This window comes from Sebastes fasciatus, chromosome 1, assembly GCF_043250625.1.
Source record: "Sebastes fasciatus isolate fSebFas1 chromosome 1, fSebFas1.pri, whole genome shotgun sequence".
Lineage (NCBI taxonomy): Eukaryota > Metazoa > Chordata > Actinopteri > Perciformes > Sebastidae > Sebastes > Sebastes fasciatus.
In genome coordinates, this window is record NC_133795.1 from 1,788,555 (window position 1) to 1,810,097 (window position 21,543).

At 43.3% G+C, this 21,543-nt stretch overlaps 1 protein-coding gene across 9 annotated transcripts in view; it reads left to right on the plus strand.

Moving 5' to 3' along the window:
* iqsec1b (IQ motif and Sec7 domain ArfGEF 1b) overlaps window positions 1–21,543 on the plus strand; it is a 224,462-nt gene that overhangs the window by 97,452 nt on the left and 105,467 nt on the right. Inside the window, exon 1 of one of the 9 annotated variants that reach the window (XM_074630574.1) lies at window positions 1,927–2,044. The exons of the other annotated variants lie outside the window; for them this stretch is intronic. The gene's annotated coding sequence lies outside the window, so the exon portion shown is untranslated. Of the gene's footprint in view, window positions 1–1,926; window positions 2,045–21,543 lie in introns of those variants that run through there. 9 annotated transcript variants of the gene reach the window in all.

Genomic DNA, 21,543 nt, shown 5'->3' on the forward strand with positions numbered 1-21,543 from the left:
AGGCTACATATCTACACACTATCAGACCGGGGACAGGAAGTGCATTATATCATACTGTCGGAGATGTGTCGCTGTTTTTGTTCCGCTGCTTTTCGCGGAGCTGACACCCGACCGTCTGTTCTCTGTCCTCCCGGCTCTCTGGAGCGCTGTACTCCGCTGTTGTCTGGAAAAAGCAGCGGTGCCGGCGGCGCGAAGGTCCCCGGGGACCGTCGGTATAATAACCTTTTATTTTGATGTTAATACAATGTACCAGAATTCACCAATATGTAGGATATTACTACTGACATTCATGTAGTATTACGTCACAGCGGCTGCTGTATCAGCCGTGTGTTTACTACATGTTTATCTGCATATAGAGCGGGGAAGTGAGATCAAATCACAAGTGACCACTGAAGACACATGTGGAGACGCTTTCTAATGCCGGGTGTGAACAGACGTATTTAAAGCTGTCTGCTTGTGATCGGATCACTGAGGACGCATCTTAATACCAGGTCTGAACAGGGCCTGCGAAATCGCTTAAAAAGTGGTTTGGTGTAATTTGGCATCAGCTAAGAATTCCCATTCAGATGCTTCTGATGGCCTCCACACAGTGTTTTTGGGTAAAATATGAATGAGGTTCTATCTGCATGGTTTCATGTTATTAAACCAACACTTTGTTCCCCAACAGAAAGACGTGTGGGTATTTCAGAGGGAGGAGAGAAGGAACAAGTGTGCTTTATGTTTTTGGCTACATGGCTAATATCTTTGTAATTGGTGTTAAGCAGCTGTTCGGGCTTTTCCATATTGATGTGGCGTAGCTGCAGCAGGAGGCGCTCCACCCGCCTCCCATCCACAGGAGGCATCTTAAAGCAGGAACCCTGCACGCCGTCTCCACCTCAGATCTCTGGGAGAGAGGGGCGTTGATCTCACTAAAGTGTGCCTCGCCGCGCCCTCGGGGACGAGAGAAGGGGCTGCATCAGGCTGTAATTGATAGATTGATGGGTTCGCCCCTCTGGTGCCTCAGGGAAAACAACATACACCCCCCCCTCATACACACACAGTGAGCATTCACAGCCATGCTACACACACACAGCAAGATGCTGACATTGGTGGATCTGGATCGACTTCAGTGATGTGCGTTACTCAACATTATATCATTTCTTTTATAGTTTCCTTATAATCAGTGTGATTGTGTTTGCAAGATCCAATCAATCCGTGCCACAACTCTGGAGGTTAGTTCATGCCAAAGGGGGCAGTGGCCCGGCATGGCATCACATTATCTGGTGCAGTTGTAATCAGCTAATGACTGACCGCCACCATGCAGCATCACATGTTTGCTGCACTCGCAGTCCACAGGCCGCCCACTAGTCACGCTTTCCTTTCAGGAATGTGCATGTCATTGTTACTACAGCAGCTTACAGTCGGTCGGATGGGCTCTTAAAGTCCTGTTTAAATGAAAAAATGTCTTTTTAACCCTTTTAGATCACATCCCCGTCACGTTGTGCTCCTATTTAACAATATATGCAAAGAAAGGTTTTTTTGTATTTTTTATATCAAAATTCACTCATCTTTTCTTCCTGTAAAACAAAATATGACGTGTGCTTAAGCTACGCAGGCTAGTACCAACCAATTTCAACCAATAATATCATGACATCCATCAATCTTCAAAAAGACCCGAAAGATGATGACGAGACGTTAACATCACGCTGCAATAAAGTGGTATCGGAGCCGTTTTGCGAGTACGAGTACATGAGCACAGTATCGGACCCGATACCCGATACTGGTATCGGTATCATTGCATCCCTAATTTCAACTTGTGGTGTGAGCGTGTCTTTATCGTGGCTGGTTGAAACCCTTCCTTGCATGTTGCTATGGCGATTGAATTCACATCTGTGCATCAGTATCTCTCTGACAACTTTTAAAAAATGCATGTTCATTAGTGGGGACATTTCAGCAGTTTTTCTGTGTTGGTGAAAAGCAGATAATTTGAAGATCCGTGGCTACCATCAGATATTAGCAGCACTCATCCATCCTGTTAACATGCTGCTGAAGGGCCCAGTCAAAGGTTAACATAATATATTCTCTCTAATCAAACCCTCTCTCTCTTTCTCTGGACGTCGGTGTATAAACACGCTCTCTTTCCTTCCAGCCAAAGGCAAACTGTGGCGATTGTGCTGCTGGAGCAGGGCAAACACAACTGCAGTATACAATATGCAATAGACAGCTCTTCTTCTCCTCTTTGTCAACACATAGGGTTGGCTTGTGTGAGAAGGCCAGCATGGTAATGAGGCTGCAGGCCACAACAAGGCCACAGTGAATAGTGTGGGTAATGGATGTTTCTTCTGCTGTCTGCAATCTGTCTGTCAAACTTTTCACCCTTTCCCTCCGCCTGTCTGAAACATATTCATTTATCTCCAGCCTCCATTTAACGGATATTCTGTCTCTGTTTGCTGATATAATAAAAAGCGTCCTTTTGACTCAAATGAAAAAAATGGTGCCAATTCATATCTCGCTGATATGGCCCAGCAAAGCACTGAATTAGATTTCGGAGATGTACGGTTATTATTTGATAATTGCCTCCATTTGGGGGACGTATTTTTGCATAAGCTGGTACAGTTTCTTTCTTTTCTTTATGCTGTAAGCAGAATCCACAGACGTCTGACTTTAATTTATTCAGAGTATTTAAGCTCATCTCCGCTTTTCAATCCCCATCTGGGATGATACATGTTCTGTGACAACTAACTGGAAAAATGCATTGTTCCTCACAGAAGAATCATTGTTTGTCAGTGTCTTCCAAAGCCGTTACATGACTGATCTGAGGAAGACTTGAAACTAGCGATTGAGACCATAAAGTCATGTTTACAATGTTTACTGAGGTAATAAATCAAGAGAGAAGGAGGCTCATTTCCTCAGAGACTTCTATACAGCCAGAGGAGTTGCCCCCTGCTGGCTGTTACAGAGAATGCAGGTTTAACTTCAGCATAGTGTCGGCTGCTGTTGCACGCTCTTGCCTTGGTTTGCAATACCTGTGTGGGACTCCATCTTCTTCATCCTCATCTGTTATTATTCTGAATAGTGCCCATACTGTTATGTAGTGTTCCTATAGTTGTACAAGTTTAAATCATTCATGGATTGACCCTATGGACTCCATCACTGGAGGCTGAAGTACTGCATCACCACAGTGAATTGCAATGTGGGCTATTTTAAGCTGAATAATAAAAATGCAGCTTTATTCTTGTACTTTGTTTTGCTGTGAATCCCTGTTTGTTTTATTGCTGTAAAGATAAAGCACATTTCAGTGATGAAGTCTGAGTGTGATCAACTGATGAAGCGATACCTTTAGAAGCAACATCAACGCTGTTTGACTGGTCTTTATGTTTTTCGTGTGTCTGTTTGAAATGTCATCTCGGTTCCTCTGTGGGCGGTATTTGTGCGTCACATAAGCTCCGTGGGTGTGTAAACGCACCACGTCCAGGCTGGGTAAAACAAACCCGTTTGACTTTTACGGAGAGAAAAGAGTTTAAATGTAAATGAAGTCTTAGTTTGCTCTAACATGAAATGGGAACATCTTCCCCGTCTTCCACATTCATGCAAAGACTGCATGAGCGCCTGAAGCGCTATAGTGCTGAGGGTGATTTAAAACCCCCCCATCACCGCCATTTTGGGATATTTGATCAGTTGTAGCCATGGTTACAGAAGAGAAGAGTTTAAGGCAGTTTGAGAGCTCAAGCACGGAGACAGGAAATAAAGTGGAGTGGAAACCGTGAGATAATGATGAAAGTCCTTCAGTAAAGCAGCAGAAAATGAAAAGAAGAAAAACATGGTTACGGTAGAGCGTGAGTGAAGAGTGTGAGTGAGACTGTACTTATCAAGTAAAGGAGTTCTTAATCGGCTAAAGAATAGCGTTTTATTGGTGTGGATGGTTCTGACATGCAGCCAGAGGTCGGCTCAGACCGGCTTGGCAGCGCCGGAGGAGCAGAGGCTGCTCTTTAATTCTCACTCTGCCATCCACACTGAAGAAAGAGATGTTCATCTCTAGTTCACATTAAATCTTCAGTCTAAGTCATGCAGCTTTAATTCTTTTGGGCTTGTTTCTTGTTCTACGCACATGCTTTACTTCCCCTTTTATTTAAGGCCCAGACACACCGAGCCGACGTCAAAGAACTAGCAGCGATGAAGGTTTACGGTTGTGTCGCCTCACGTCGTCTTCGTCTTTGTCTTTGTCTTTGTCTTTGTCTTTGTCTTTGTCTTTGTCTTGGCTGACAACTTGCATTTGAAATAGGGATGTCACGTGAACCGATACTTTGGTAACAAGTCGATGCCAAAATTCAAAAAACGTGACGGTACTCTTTTTCTACGGTACCGAAGGCCATCTCTCGGCCTGTCAGGCTACATGCTACATGCTACAAGGCTACATGCCTCTGTTGTTTTGTGATGTTCAAATGTTTTTAATAAAAGAGTGCGTGTTGAATTACAGAACAGGGGATTTATTTATTTTATTTATTTTTTAACCGTGGTATCCAATTGGGTATCGAGAATCGTGGAAATTCACTGGTATTGGTATCGACTACTAGATTTCTGGTATCGTGACATCCCTAATTTGAATACACCACAAAAACCACAGGTGACGGCCAGTTACCACAGAGACATGCCACCTGCTTGATAGGGGTGGGAAAAAATCGATTCACGTATGCCAGATATCCGTTTCATATCTGTCCAAACCAAAACAGACCACAGCCGGCTGCAGCCAGCCGAAACTAGAAAACGTTGGAGGGTCGTCGTGGATACGACCTGCACCCTCCCATGTTAAATCTATCGTGGTAAACACTACACATCCAGTAAAGGATGGAAACACTTTGGGTTTCACACATTGACAGGAAAAGCAGAGCTAGACAGAGCAGAGCTAAAGCTGCATGCTAACTCTGTCACGGACAGGAAACGTTACAGTATGGCGGTAACGTGGCGGTCGAGTCGGACGTCGCTCTTATCTGCGTGGTCAAATGGGCCGACGCTACGACTGTAGAGCACCCAGATACTGACATGTCTGTTCTCTGCATTGAAACGGCCCCGATGGAGCTGACCATGGATGGATGAAGAGAACGGAGCTGACGGGAGAGCTAGAGACCACCTTGGAGAAGTTAGAGGAAGTAGACACGTGGGACTACGTCCGCTTTTCAAAATAAGGTGTTAACAAAGGGAACTGTAGATACTAAATACATCTATGGAAATAAGATTGATGGATTATATTCACCAGAAGTATAAAACATTACGTGACCCTTATAAATAAATAAGAAAATACCACTTATCTGTGAGGGAAATGTCTTTATTCTTTGATTTTTTGGGGGGTTTCTGGAAAGAAATGTAATAAATAATGAGTGATATATTTGACTTCAGGACATCTCTGACTACATACATGCTGAAAATCAAACATTTTTACTGGATTCATTTAGAGATTTTCCAAATTAAAAGTCCCTAGAAGTGTATGATTCAACTTTTTCCCCATGGTCTAGTGTTAAAAAAGTTGTATGTGCTACGTAATATGAACAATCATGCTGATCTGACAGCCCCATTTCTGAATGGATCATTGACCATTTTATCAGGACAAACCTGGAAGCAGACAGGTGGAGCTGCAGGCTCTCAGGGTGAGCTCTGAGGTCATCGTGAAACGTCTGGCTGTACTGTGAGGTCATGAGTTGATGGAGAAATAAATACAAGTGGAAGTATTATATGAGATTATTTGAATCTCAACAAAAGTGTGTACGCACGTGTGTGTAGGAAAAGACATAAAGAGCAAGTGGTTTTACTATCTCTCTGGTATTTAAGATGTTTTATAGGTATATGTATTTGTCTTTAACAGCTTAAGTGCAACATTTGAATACGACCTGATGTATAAAGTGGAGGTGTCGCTGCTTCGTGTCGAGTTCAGACAGAAAAAAAAGAGTCTCGCTGGCAGTCTGACAGCTGGTTTCCATGTTCACGACAAATTAAAACTGAGATGTGATCAGTTCTGCTCTGCTGCTGCTGCTGCTGCTGCTGAAACACTCTCTTTATCTGCCTCCTTCCTCTTCTTTCCCCCAACATCTAGGCTCTCATTTGCTCTACTTTTATCTCCTGAATGCAGGGGATGTAGCGATAGATTTGTATAGCGCACTGAGTCATTTGCACAGCGAGGAGCATAAAGCAGATCCATTCATCACTACAACCAAAAATTGGATTGCCATGTCACTCTAATTCAATAACCACATGTGTAATCCTGTCTTGGATTTTCCGAATGAAAGAGGGGAAAAAAATGTGGGCATTAAGATGTTGTCAGGCACCGCGATAGTAAATAATAAGGCAGGCTGGGATCATCTTCTTCTTAAAAAAGAACAACGCATGTTAAGTTCCTTTCTGCTGACGGGCTGACGGGGTTCAGCAGCTTTAAGTGTGAAGCGTCCAGCAGGCGGTGGGGCTGAGGAGCTCCGTACTGCATATGTGTGTGTGTGTGTGTGTGTGTGTGTGTGTGTGTGTGTGTGTGTGTGTACATCTCTGGCTTCTGGACAAACTGTAACTACACACAGTCAGCAGGTCTCTCAACCACAAGCTGCTCTTTGGACTCTCGAGACTCGTAAGAAGTGTGAGCTTGTTCCAGAACAATTTGCAAAATCCATTGTCATTTTGTCATTAAAGGGAGTGTTCTGAAGTGGGGTTGTATGAGGTACTTGTCCATAGTCAGTGTATTACCTACAGTAGATGAGGGTTGTATGAGGTACTTGTCCAGAGTCAGTGTATTACCTACAGTAGATGAGGGTTGTATGAGGTACTTGTCCATAGTCAGTGTATTACCTACAGTAGATGAGGGTTGTATGAGGTACTTGTCCAGAGTCAGTGTATTACCTACAGTAGATGAGGGTTGTATGAGGTACTTGTCCAGAGTCAGTGTATTACCTACAGTAGATGAGGGTTGTATGAGGTACTTGTCCATAGTCAGTGTATTACCTACAGTAGATGACGGCCAACACGCCCCCAGTTTGGAGAAACAGACGGGAGTTACCACACGGGAGCAACGTAATGTTGCTTTGAAGAGAGCGTAGATAAGTTTCACTTTCAGTTCAGTTCCCCGTCGGAAAGCGCCGGCTGATGGCGAGATGTTCGTCTTTCGGCAGCTCCCGTTAGGGGTCGCCACAGTGGATCATCTGAGATCTGATTTGAGGATCTGCATATTTGATTTGGCGTAGGTTTTACACCGGATGAACCCCCTCTATGCATACTAGGGATGCACCGATACCACGTTTTGGATGTGAATGTCCTTGATCTTTCTCTGACCTTTGACCTCTTGTCAGTCGTGCTGTGAGCTGGTTTTGGTGGTTAACTTACCTGATAGGGATCTACATGTTGTGAATGGTGAGTCAGACAAGAGAAGCAATCTGGTTTTACTTTGCAAAGTGTCCGTCCTTCTCATTAAAAGTCTTATAGTTAGAAGTCCGTCTTTTCATGACTGCATTGTCTCTTCACCGTGCGTTTAACGGGAGCTACTTTGCATGATTACTTCAACGGAAGAATGCAGAAGTTACCCCAAAGATTTATAATAGTGTTTATTGTCTTGTTTAGCAGTGCATAAAATTAATAATGAGTCAGAGCAGATAAATCAATGGGTGTGTTTCTGTCTGAGCAGAGAGGAAGAAACCAAAATGATTTTGCGTTTGGTCCACTCCGAGCACAGCGCTGACATCTGTATAGTATAGTGATGCTCCGAGAGGAGAAGAGGAAACTGTTTCTAATGTTCTGCATTCATTAGCCTACTTCTAAATCACTTGTTTTGATCCGCAGCAGCTGAAATGGGATGCATACAGTGTGACCTCTTTTTGTTTGACGTGGAAGGAAGCTCAGGGTTACTACTGAATCTTTCTTTGGAGGACGCATCTTAAGAAATATCTTCCAAGTTTTATTCCGTATCCTTTTAATTTATATATTACGTGATGGTTCCAAGGGCACAGAAATGATGTTAATATGCTTATTGTGACCCACAAATGGGTTCTAGCACAGCACCAAGCAGTTTACAGTGATAACGGTGATTCCAAGTTCACTGTAATCTCTGAAACAGTGAGTTCACATAGAAGGAAACGAAAGGAGGCTTCTCATTTCTCACAAACAACTGGGGATTTTGTTAGCATCCTTCCCAACAGGCTAGCATAACATGTTACCAATGGATTCCTTAGATTTTCTAGTTTCATCTGATACCAGAACATTCTCTCTAAATCTAAAACTGAGTCTGCTGCAACCTCTGAAAGACGGTAAAGTCGGCTGAGGGCTCTGCCGCCACTTTCCAGGTGTGGAAGAGGTTAAATAGGTCCATGATGGCTACACACATGTACATGATAGGATGCTAACAGAGAGAGACTAAAGCTACATAACATGTCCCAGTACAAGCTGATGATCCATTTGGAAGACGTGGAAATAAAGGAGCGGTATTGTATATTTATTCAAGCTGCAGGGTAAAGCTAATAATAATGATCCACTATTCAAATAAAAATGTAATTAAACTGTTCTTTGTTCTAACATAACTCTCGGATGATTTGACAGCTTACACACAGTGCTTAGATTTATGCTTTACTGTTGGGATCAAACAGCATCTGAGTGGATTTGAGGATGTGGAATAACTGATGAGTTGGCAAGTTTAACACCAGTTCTCCAAACCAAATAAAGAGCCGGACAGAGCCGCTAACGTTAGCCTAAACTCTGATATAGTAGCACCGTTACTATCACAGGGTGGATGTTCCAGTCCTGAATGGGGAGTTTTCTATCAGAGCCTCTCACCTCACATAATAATGTAGTTAGCCGATGACATGCACCTTTCCGTTGGAAGAAACGTTGGGTTACTACTGTAGGTAGTAAGCTTGTTAGCTGGCATGCCAACATTTGTGACTTGCGTTAGCAGAAAAATACACAGTTTAATCCCTCGCTCGCACTTCTGATCTCGTGCTTTGGACCCTGTATACATCTGCCATTAATATACACTCACCGGCCACTTTATTAGGCACACCTGTTCAATTGCTTGTTAACACAAATAGCTAATCAGCCAATCACATGGCAGCAGCTCAATGCATTACGTCATCTAGACGTGGTGAAGACGACTTGCTGAAGTCCAAACCGAGCATCAGAATGGGGAAGAAAGGGGATTTAAGTGACTTTGAACGTGGCATGGTTGTTGGTGCCAGACGGGCTGGTCTGAGTATTAAACTGCTGATCTACTGGGATTTTCACGCACAACCATCTCTAGGGTTTACAGAGAATGGTCCCAACAAGAGAACATATCCAGTGAGCGGGGGTTGTGTGGACGGAAATGCCTTGTTGATGTCAGAGGTCAGAGGAGAATGGGCAGAGTGGTTGGAGATGATAGAAAGGCAACAGGAACTCAAATAACCACTCGTTACAACCAAGGTATGCAGAATACCATCTGAACGCACAACACGTCCAACCTTGAAGCAGATGGGCTACAGCAGCAGAAGACCACCCGGTACTAGCACCGGCCACTTTATTAGGTACACCGTGTACCTAATAAAGTGGCCGGTGAGTGTATATATATATATATTAGTTCACACTAACTGGTATTAGAATGCATCTCCTCATGTGATATTTAATGACTGTTATTAACTGTATTCAAATGTCCTTTATTAAATTTAAAGCACTTTGAATTGCCTTGTTGCTGAAATGTACTATATAAATAAACTTGCCTTGCCCTCTGTTTAGTTTAACAGACATTGGCATCCATAAATGTGTCCTTACCGCCACCGACTGGAGAGCGCTGCTTCTTCCCTACACTTTTGAATTTTTGTCCGACACACAGTGACGCAGTAAAACAGTCTCAAAAGGATCCACAGGAGTCGGTTGAGATTCACAAATCTATTTTCAGTTTTTTGCTGAGTTGGTGATTCCCAAATGAATATAAGAATTGTGAATGTTATTAAGCCATGCAAATGAGGCTGTTTTAGTAAAAATATGACAATTTATTTGCATAACTTAGGGATGGACCGATACCACTTTATTTCAGACTGAGTACAAGTACTTACATTTGGGTACTCTCTGATACCGAGTACCGATACGAGTACTTCTCTGTGCCAAAAGACCCTCGTTAACAGCCAGCTGGAGGGTGTGAGCGACACACGGCAGGCTGGGGAGTCCCGCATACGAGGCGGTGCGCCTCGGTGCGGTTTATTTGTAAATGATGACAAACAAGTTCTAAATCAGAGGCACAGATAGAGATAGAGATTTACAGGTACAAATTACTCTACATTTATTTGTAGAGTCACATGCTCCCTGCATTTGTGGATTTTGTGTGTAACAGCAAGGTGAAAGAGTCTCAAAAGAATCCACACAAGTAGGTGGAGATTCACAAATATATATTTCCTTTGAAAAATACAAAGTTGATGTACAAATGATGATATACGTGTTGTAAATCAGAGGCACTGATACAGATAGAGATTTATAGATACGAAAATAGATTTACAGGTACAAATCACTCTGCATTTATTTGTGCATTGTGTGTTACAAGTTACATAACTTGGTATTTGTTTGTGACACCATAGTAATACTGGTATTTTAATAGCATATTGTAGTGTGTTATCTTGTTTTCCTGGGCTCATCTGGCTGTAGAGGGCTGAATTCAGATTCACCAGCAACCAAAGAGATGACCACTTTTTGCACCCTCGGTCTGTCACAGAATGACATGGCGGGAGGCCGTCGCGGGTCCGAGACCAGATTGATAGTTTGACAGGGTTACTGGGGGAGCAGTGATGCTTCCCATCCCTCACCGAGACGCCGTGTGTGCCAGAGGGCGGGAGTCGAGGCCAAATTGGATTAGATCCTCTCAACATGAAGCTGTTCTTGCTGTTGACCTTGGGAATTGTTCAATTGTTATTCAATTTGGAGCCCATACAATCTGTTGACGGATCACTGTGAACATGGCTGTAACACATGCCTTGTCTTCTCTTGTCACACCAGTAATGGATCCCTCCTCCTCCCTGCAACGCCGGCTTCCTTTTTTCCATTAAAACCTTAACAAAGTTGTTTTCATATTACAAAATCTTAAATAACTAAATGTCACCGGGCTGGAAGCATTTCACATTCCCAAACACTAATGGAGCCCTGAGATGTTGAGTCACATCAACGGTGTATCACTGTAAACCCCCCCGCTGTGAGAATCAGAAGGAAATATTCAGATATGCCTCCCGCGGAGTCGCAGCCTCCGTTCTATTTGACCCAGGTTATTGCTCCGCTCTTTGTTCGCTTGGCTGCGACGGCTCCCTGTCACACTTTGTGTGGAGTGGAATGGGAGATAATTAACTGTAACGATAATGGCCACCATTCGCTGCTTCGATTAGTATGATTTTAATCATCATTGCATTGTTGTCTGGCTGTGACATGACATTAATAGGATGTGCTGATAGTGTGTGCATAGCGACGGCGACGGCGACGGCGACGGCGACGGCGACGGCGACGGCGATGGCTCGACAGGCCCGAGAGGAGCAGCAGCTCCTGGAGGAGATGAAATTTAACTGAAGTTACAAAAGACCTTGGTCTACTTTTGTAGAAGTGCAGGAGGTTGAGTACAAAATCATTCACCAGACAGAGCAGAATCAATCACATGGGACTCAATCTGTTTATATATTTAATATTTGATTTTATATATTTTCGGCACCCTTGCTTGGATCACACCAATCTTCAAAACTCTGCCTTCATTGTGATCTAAACTACAAACCTGTAAAGTTCACCTGATGAATCCATCGGTACCAACCGTGTCATACTAGCTGGTTGTGAAGGAGGTTAAATAACGCTCCAAACTGACACCAAATGTTGGCGAGGACAATCTGTCATGTCCATGTTCAAAGGGGTCCCTTGACCTCTGACCTCCAGATCAGTGAATGTAAATGGGTTCTATGGGTACCCACGAGTCTCCCCTTTACAGACATGCCCACTTTATGATCATCACATGCAGTTTGGGGCAAGTCATAGTCAAGTCAGCACACTGACACACTGACAGCTGTTGTTGTCTGTTGGGCTGCAGTTTGCCATGTTATGATCTGAGCATATTGTTTTATGCTAAATGCAGTACCTGTGAGGGTTTCTGGATCAATATCTGTCATTGTTTTGTGTTGTTCATTGATTTACAATAATAAATATAATACATGCATTTACATAAAGCAGCATATTTGTCCACTCCCATGTTGATAAGAGTATTAAATACTTGACTAATCTCCCTTTAAGGTACATTTTGAACAGATAAGAAAATGTGTGATTAATTTGCATTTAATCGCAATTAAACATTTAAATTGATTGACATCCCTAATATATTTTATTCAAATGATTGTTCTCATCTTACACACTTAAAGTCTTTGGAACAAATGTGGAGCTTTAATATATATAATAGCAGCTGCACATGAGAGTGTCGATATCTGTCTCCAAGAGTGAAATGAAGCCTCAATAAAAAGTGTGCTGACATGTCCGTCCTGTGGGTTTTCATTCCAGGCATAACATCTTTTTTTTTTTTTAAATGTTATCAGCGAGTGCACGTCTAGTGGCGTCTCGTGGCGTCTCACCACGGCGAACATTACCATTCATGTTCATAAGATCTTTCACTCTTCACTGAAGGTTTACCGGCAGTGTGGTAATTTGATAAACTAGCGAGGGCGTTTCTCCCCGAGCGTACAGCATCTGAAGCAGTAATTTACATTACGGCGTCTCATTAACGGCTCGGTAATTAACAGCCTATAAAGTTTTGACTTCACCATCTTGATGTGACCAAACACACACCACACCCTCACAAACAGAGAACTCACCTCGTGTGGAAACAAGCAACTTCCTCGTTGTTTTGTTCCTCAATCAAACTGTTGCACTCATTTCATGTTGCTCTTCCACACCCCTAGAGTGGGGCGTAACATATGTTGTATTATATAATGATGATAAACTATAGAATATATACGTAGATCTCAAATATGACTGTTTCTCTACGTATATATTTTGTTATTTGACAGATTAGATTATGCCTTAACTGATATTCCCACCCAATAACCCTCTGAGACCCACAATAGACCCGTTTTTATATTTTGTTAGGGAGGTCCAGGGGGTCTTTAGGGGGAGATAGCAGGTCAACAGTAGATGTCACATAGAAGTGGGGTACATCAGCTGAAAGCTAAAAGTCTGGAGATTAAATTGAGATCATGCTCAGCACTGTGTGTCAAGTTGTTGGACATTCCCATGCTTAATTATGTGTCATAAGTTGTTGCAGCAATAATTGGGACGATACGATTTGTTACACAGATTTGGTGCTAAATTTGACCATTTGTTAGCACTCCAGAATTGATAAAAATGATCAATAATCCCTCTAAAGTACCACATTAGGACACCAAGACCTTGAGGAACACCATAGAAGAAAGCCATGCTGTGATTTGGGATCAAAAACTTTTGACATTTTGAGATTTCTGCAAGAATTGAGAGTTTGATGAGGCTGTGATTATCCTAGAGGTCACCATAGGTCATTTTATACAGTGAGGTCACGTTTTAAATGTCTCCTATGGGGACTAACATCATCACACATGAATACAGTTGGACTCATTGGATCCAGCAGAGTCTCAGCTTTACGGTGAGACCCAATTTATGTCATTCAAAGACTGTTTAGGGACCCGACGATGCAGAAATATTCAGACACACCATTTTAGAATAGGAGAAAATAATTATACTGCATTCAGATAACTGCATGTGATGATCATAAAGTGGGCATGTCTGTAAAGGGGAGACTCGTGGGTACCCATAGAACCCATTTACATTCACTGATCTGGAGGTCAGAGGTCAAGGGACCCCTTTGAAAATGGACATGCCGATTTTTCCTCGCTAAAATGTAGCATAAGTTTGGAGCGTTATTTAACCTCCTTCCCAACAAGCTAGCATGACATGGTTGGTACCGATGGATTCATCAGGTTTTCTAGTTTCAGATGACATCTGTACCTTCACTCAAGCTCTCTGAACCTGCTACAGTTTCTGAAAGACAGTAAAGTCGGTCAGGATCCCGAACAGTGTCGCTGCCTAAGATGAGGTATTTCTGAGCTTTGAGAGTGGGTCAAATCCACCACCGGTCAGTCCCACGCTCAGCCTCACACATCACACACAGTCACAGGCTCCCAATCAAACAACTGGCCTGTAGGTCAGCCAGTAAGTCTGTGAGAACACAAGCGCTGCATGAAACACAGAACATTCAATAAAATATCAACCGAGTTTTAGATCCGTGGCGTGAGAGGTGAGTGCGGCGGTGAGGTTTTTGGAAGCACCACGCTGTAGACGGAGTCGTCTCCGTGCACGGACGCTGACAGTGAATTATTCAGCCGTGCCTTTGGCCTAATGTGAACCGTGATGAAGGTAGATTTTAGATTAACAATATGTCGACACTGTCCTTTTGCTATGAAGCACAGGTCCAGTGGGACATGTGGGGACCTGGTTGGGTGAAAACACACTGCCCTCTGTTGGTCCAAACACATCTACTGCCTCCACAGTGTGAACACACACACACACACACACACACACACACACACACACACACACACACACACAAGCCGTACAATCTTACAGTCTTCTTCACCATTATTAAAAGTCATGTAGCCATTCAGTCAGATGATAGCGGTGACGGTGCCGGGTCACCCCGCTCTAATGAATCATGAGACATTTGCTGGCCCCGTCTCTTGCTTTGTGGACAACATGCTCAGTGTTGAAATGTCCCCACTGGCCTTTCTGATGGAGTTAATGAAACATGTTACCGTGTGACCTCTCACAGCCCCCAACGGCAGCGAGAGGAAGACTTCATTAGCCAGAAATCCTGTAAATTGAAGCCAGGATTAAATGTTTGTCGGGTAGGGGATGTTAGAATTTAGGATTATTGATAAATATGTAATGACTTTATTGGTTGAACCAACAACATCCATTTAATAGGAGCATTGAAGCAACAAGAATTGGATGTTTTTGGCCACTCGGGAAGAGCGGGAACGAGCTGTAAACACAACACTGACATGCTGTTACCTCATAAAGATGGAAAAGGTTTTGTGCACCAACTACTGAGGGAAATATGTGTCTCCTTTATCTGCTAAATGCTCCACTATGTTCCACATAGCAGCTAATTTTGTCTGTCTGTGTGCTGTTTGGTATTGGGCAGGAAGCATACAGTGAGTTTATTAGCTGAAAACAGCTGCCTGCTGCTGCTGGAGGTTGATGAGAGCAGTGAGATGGAACCAAAACGGTAAAACAAAAAGCTAAACGACGCCAAAGCGCTCCATAGGGTCGACGGGAAGAATTGCAGAATTCTGTGATGATTCTCTGAGGGTCTGTCACACTGTTCACATTACACATACTGGTTTGACCCATGCTTAATAAGCTACTGTAAAGGAGCAGTGTGTAGGATCTGAAGGTGTCTAGCGGTGAGGTGAGGAGATTGCAACCAACTGAAGCCTCTCCCGTGTGCCGAGCGTGTTGGAGAGCTACGGTGGCCGACGCTAAAACGTAAATGTCCCTCTCTGGAGACATCTGGAGCAGAGTCAGTGTGTAGAGTCTGTGTCCCTGTTCAGACCTGGTATTAACATGTGTCCTCAGTGATCCGATCACAAGTGGACAGCTTTAAGTACAGATCTTTGGATGAAGTTGCTGTTATTCACTGAAGGCTGATGAGGTGCTCAGGTCTAAAACTGAGACTCTTTAAGACCCAACTTAGCTGAACCCAAACTGTCAAGTTTGAGACCAGACCCCAATCTAAGACCTAAGGCTATATTTACCAGCTTCAACAGCGACGCTGTTGTTGTTCTCACCTTGTGAGTGTGTGTCATCATGGTGAAGTGTGGTCCTGGGGACACCGACTGTATCTGGAACCACCACAGAGGAGGTTTGGACTTCTTTGCCAGGTGTTTATATTTTTGTCTGTCGGTCTGTGGACAGATGTTGTCACCACGATAGCGTCAAAACCAGAGCTAGATGCAGACACGAAACTTTACAGATGTGTAGTTGAGATCAAAAGTAAGGTTCAGTTTGAAGAAGGGTGTGGTAGTACGGGGGGGTAAGAAGTGGGGAAAGGATATTAACCCCACTTTACGCCCCTGGCTTGATTTGGCGTTGCAGCTGGTGTGATGTCATCGCAAGATGTTCTCTAGTCTGGCTTTAGTTTCTGATTTATTTATTGACTTATTGACTTATTTATTATTGACCGTTGGGCTGCAGTTTGCCGTGTTATGATCTGAGCATATTGTTTTATGCTAAATGCATTACCTGTAAGGGTTTCTGTCTATCTGTCATTGTTTTGTGTTGTTAATCGATTTACAATAATTAATATAGACATACATTTGCATAAAGCAGCATATCTGCCCACTCCCATGTTGATAAGAGTATTAAATACTTCATAAATCTCCCTTTAAGGTTCATTTAGAACAGATAAAAAAATGTGTGAATTGAATCGATTGACAGCCCTAAAATGAATTAATAATATTTGTTAATTAAATGACATATGGAAACAGATGTAAAAATGGTGTTAAATCTTATACTCTGTCCATCAGGTTTAGGGGGGGTAGCAGACCTGTAATGAGGTGGGCTTTAACATTAAGATGTCATCAGAGGCCGGCCGGAGGGGTTCTGTTGAGGCTCTGTTACAGATGTGAGGCAGGACAGCCGGAGGAGGGAGACAGTGACCACAGAGAGGGGAGTGGCTCTTCAACAACTTTCCCTCCGATCATTCACACTCAGTCCATTACTGATGCTCACTCACTCACTCACTCCTGTCCTCACTCCTGTCCTCACTCCTGTCCTCACTGCTGCTGCTGCTGCTGCGTAGAGGTGATCAGCAAACCGATGAGACAATCTGCAAAAAAATGGCTTTGGTCACGCAGAACTCACGCTCAATAAGCTGCCATATCATGTACCACGCTGAACAGTCTTGTGATTGAATTGCCTCTTCACAGCCTCTTTCCAATCCTGCTTCTTGTGTTTTCCCGTTAGTGCCGTTACTGGAGTGATGTGTTTGTGTGTTGTTGTTGTTGTGAGCCTCAGGCTTTCAATCTGTGATCAGAAGGAGCCTCCACTGCTGGGCCCTAATGCCTGCCTTTCATTCAATGCCGTGGCAGTATGAGTCCACAGAACCGACCTAATACACCAGCTATACCTCTCTGGCTGAGAAGATAGAAGACTCAGTGTCCCACAGCTCTAAAGTACCATATGCTGTGAGGTAAACTTAGTTTCTGTTGCTAAGAAAAGTGCAGGGAAATATGAGATCATACTCTCATTTCAAGTGTTTTTGTTCATCTCTGATTTATTGTTTTTAATGTGGAATTGATAGCACAACCTTTCCGTTGCACACAGTAGATGTTTCCTCTGCCAACCAGTGCTCAAAGAGATTCAAGATTCAAGATGTTTAGTGTCACACTAGTTATACAAGTACAATCGTGTCAAATACTTTTAGCTGGGAAGCTCCATTAAAAAGAATAAGTTATATTACAATAATAAAAGGAAATAGTTTGTACAAAGGCGTCAGTGAGTGGGTGCTGTAATTTATACAGGGTTATTAAATAAATTATCATAAATAATTAGTGAACTGTTCCTCATAACTTCTTTTTATTTGTGAACAAATATTCAAAGTTTTCTGAATCTGCTCTTTTGATTTACAGAATATGATTTTTACAGAGCAAACATTTCCAGAAGAATTAAATGTTCAGACGAAGGCTGTGATAAATAATAAAAATAACCATTTATTTAGTAATAATAATGATCCAAAATTATGTAAAATTGCATATTTTTAAATCAAAAACCTTCAAATTCTCTTGTGGGAGGATCCTCAAACTCAATATCTCCTGGTATCTTTTATTCACTGTAGAAATTCAGAATGTTTCTGTATAATATGTCGGAGCATCCTGACTAGGACACTGCTCCTAAAACCTGAATGAAGCTCACAGATACCTGCCTGCATGGCTGGCTGCTGTTGATTCCAGGCTATAGGCATCCTATAATATATTATAGAGCGCTACTGTAGGCTACAAATAACACAGGAAAGCACTTTAAGTATTAACCTTAACCCTCTGATGTTCCAGTGTGAGTATTATTGGAGTGTTATAGACCGACTACAGAAGATGCATAGCCCAAGTATTATGATAAAATAGCAATAAAACCACAGCTGATTATGACACAGTATAACATGCTTAAAGAAATAATGAATGAATAGGAATAAGATACCGGCTGATACACACGCCAACATGTGAATAAGGGGAGTACCGACACTTGTTTTTTTCCTCTGCTGCCGACGGACCGGAAGCAGACCTGACTGACGTTTTCCCAGCAGACATGCCCAGCCGTCCTCATCATAAACCTGTCTCCTCCCTGTAAGCCTGTTACATAATGGACCATTAGGCTCATTCTGCCCAGAGGATTAGAGGCAGTGGGGAAATCTCTCAGCAAGAGACAGAAGGACGGAGACGTCTCATCGGCCTGACGATGTTGTGTCTCGTGTGAATCAAAGTTCGGGATATCTCGCAACCAGAATGTTTGCTGAAGATCACAGCAGTGTCTCCGTGGGTTTGTTGGAACAAACCGGTTTCCATATTTACGGTCTTTCTTTCTTTCTGTCCAGTGTTAGCAGTTGTTGCTGAGGCTTCGTGTCTCTAACAGCTTCTGCTGGAGTCCACAAGGGCTGAGACGATATGCTTATCTCCTGATTCGATATGTATTGTGATTTTTAAGTATTGTGATCCGATATCACGATTTATTGCAGTTTTTGTTAACTTTTTTACCTCTAGACCATGAAGGGAAAAAGTTGAATCATACACTTCTAGGGACTTTTACTTTAGAAAATCTCTAAATGAATCCAGTAAAAATGTTTGATTTTCAGCATGTATGTAGTCAGAGATGTCCTGAAGTCAAATATATCAGGATCATTGTCAGGAATTATTTATTAAATCTTTTCCAGCAACCATAAAATTAAAGAATAAAGACGTTTCACTCACAGATTAGTGGTGTTTTATTTTTAATTTATAAGGGACATATAATGTTTTATACTTCTGGTGAATATAATCCATCAATCTTATTTCCATAGATGTATTTAGTATCTACAGTTCCCTTTGTTAACACCTTATTTTGAAAAGCGGACGTAGTCCCACGTGTCTACTTCCTCTAACTTCTCCAAGGTGGTCTCTAGCTCTCCCGTCAGCTCCGTTCTCTTTATCCATCCATGGTCAGCTCCATCGGGGCCGTTTGAATGCAGAGAACATAAATGTCAGTATCTGGGTGCTCTACAGTCGTGGCGTCGGCCCATTTGACCACGGAGACGAGAGCGACGGCCGGCTCGACCGCAACGTTATACCATAACGTTTCCTGTCCGTGACAGAGTTAGCATGCAGCTTTAGCTCTGCTCTGTCTAGCTCTGCTTTTCCTGTCAATGTGTGAAACCCAAAGTGTTTCCATGCTTTACTGAATGTGTAGTGTTTACCACGCTGTATTTAACATGGGAGGGTGCAGGTCGTATCCACGCTGACCCTCCAACGTTTTTTGACTTTCTCATTTTGTCTCGCTGCGGTTTGTTTTGGTTGATACGGAACAGATATGACGTCACGTTACTCAGACTACAACAATAAAAGTGGTAACTTCCTTCTACCTCCACATAGACTCAAATCAATCAAATATATTGATTCTGGCATTGATTCTGAATACATTTTTTTCCCACCCCTAGTATTTACGGCCTTTCTTTCTGTCCAATCTTAGCAGTTGTGGCGGAGGCTTCGTGTCTCTAACGACTGGAAGGCTTCTGCTGGAGTCCAGACTCGATGACGTCCTCCTTTACACCGTCCCAAGGCTCCTTTTAGTCGTAGCAGACAGCCGCCGGCGCTTAACACACACTAAAGTCGCCAAATGTAGTCCTGTTCCCCCGAGATGAATTCCTAATGATGAATCAGACCAGAGATGTGACTTTCAGTGTCACTCCGCTCTGTACGTCTGTAAAGATGCATGATGTGTGTACTGTAGAAGCTAGACGACGGCCCCCTGAGGGGTTTTACTCATCCCCTGCTGTCGAGGGAGGGGTTTAGCAAATCAAATGTACACCATGCAGTGAGTACACGCAGCAACCCATCCAGCACCATTCATCAAACTGACAAACTCGCCCCCCTGTACATTTTCTCCCTGACTGTGAGCAGACATTAAACATCTCCCATCTGGATCATTCACTGACGTTGGGTACACACACGACACGAGAATCAAGCTGATGTTGGGCCTGATCGCTCTCGACAAAAAGATGATCAATCCAGATACTCCTGTGGTGTGAGGTATGGTAAGAGTGTTTTTTACATCCCCGATCGGCTCGGAGGTCCATCCTGGCCTCATAAATATTAAACATGTTCAATATTTATCGGATATTCTGTTGCGTGTGAGGAACAGCTGATGACACAGTCACGTGGGAAAAACGATAACCAATAGAGAACCAAGCTGACTGAAGAAGGAAGGACGACCACCGCCGTCATGGCGGCCGCGGCTAACTAGGTGTAGCAGTGTGTGTACAGTTTATTTGTCGGTGAATAAATGCTACGAAACTACAACTCCTCCGCTCCGCTCAAGCGAGCTGAAGAGACCGGAGCCTCTTAAGGTGGGCTGTTAAGGTGGACCAGCTTTTCTCCCTAAAGAGACGAGCCGCTCCTCTGAGCCGCTCAGCTTTTTAAATACTTATTAACATTTCTTTTAACCGTTTTAACCGATAGCGTTAATCGGTTAAAATGCTTAATGTCGGTTAACGGTTAAACGGTTAATTATGGACATCCCTAGTACAAAGTAAAAATGAACATTGCTAACTCTTTCTGCCCATCGTCTGCCTTGTTTGCTCACGTTTGATCGATTGATTTTGCAAGATGTGTGTGGTGAGCTGTTTTGACCAAATTGTTGCTCACCACACACTTAACGGGTCTGTCTCACATTTTCAACATGTGTTAAGATTTGATGAATCTTTTAGTGTGGGCCGGCCGTAAGACTAGAGAGGCCAACGAGGAGGGAGGGACTCGCGGACCTGCAGCCGTGGCGCCGACCTCTCCGGTTGGTGTTTAAGCAGAGTGGGACTGAATGTCATTAAGTCTCCAGAGAGAGGGGAGAATGAGCTATTGTCATGACAGTGGCTGTAAAGGCCTCGTCTGTGATGGATGTTTCAGCGCCTCCGCCCGCCTCGCCTCTTGTCATACCAACGAGGTTCAGCCGTTTCTGCACAGCGTGTATCCCTGTGAGGAATGTGTGATACGTGTAAAGCAGATTCAGCAGTCATGTTATCTGCTGTGAGTGATTGGTGCAGCTTTTCATTTTGCTGTTAAGCAATTTGCCCGCCCCCAGCCTACTTCCAGCCTTCTTTTGTATCACACAATAGCATGATTATTGGCTCCACCCTCCCTTCCCTCGTCCTGTGTTGGGCTTACATCTTCCAGGGAGGCTCTTGTGCTGCAGGCTAAAGGTATGGCTGAAATGCTGCCAGTGCATCCTCTCACTAAAACCAGCATCTGCTCATCTGCTGGCGTGACACATTTTAACTGAAGAGAGAGAAAAGGT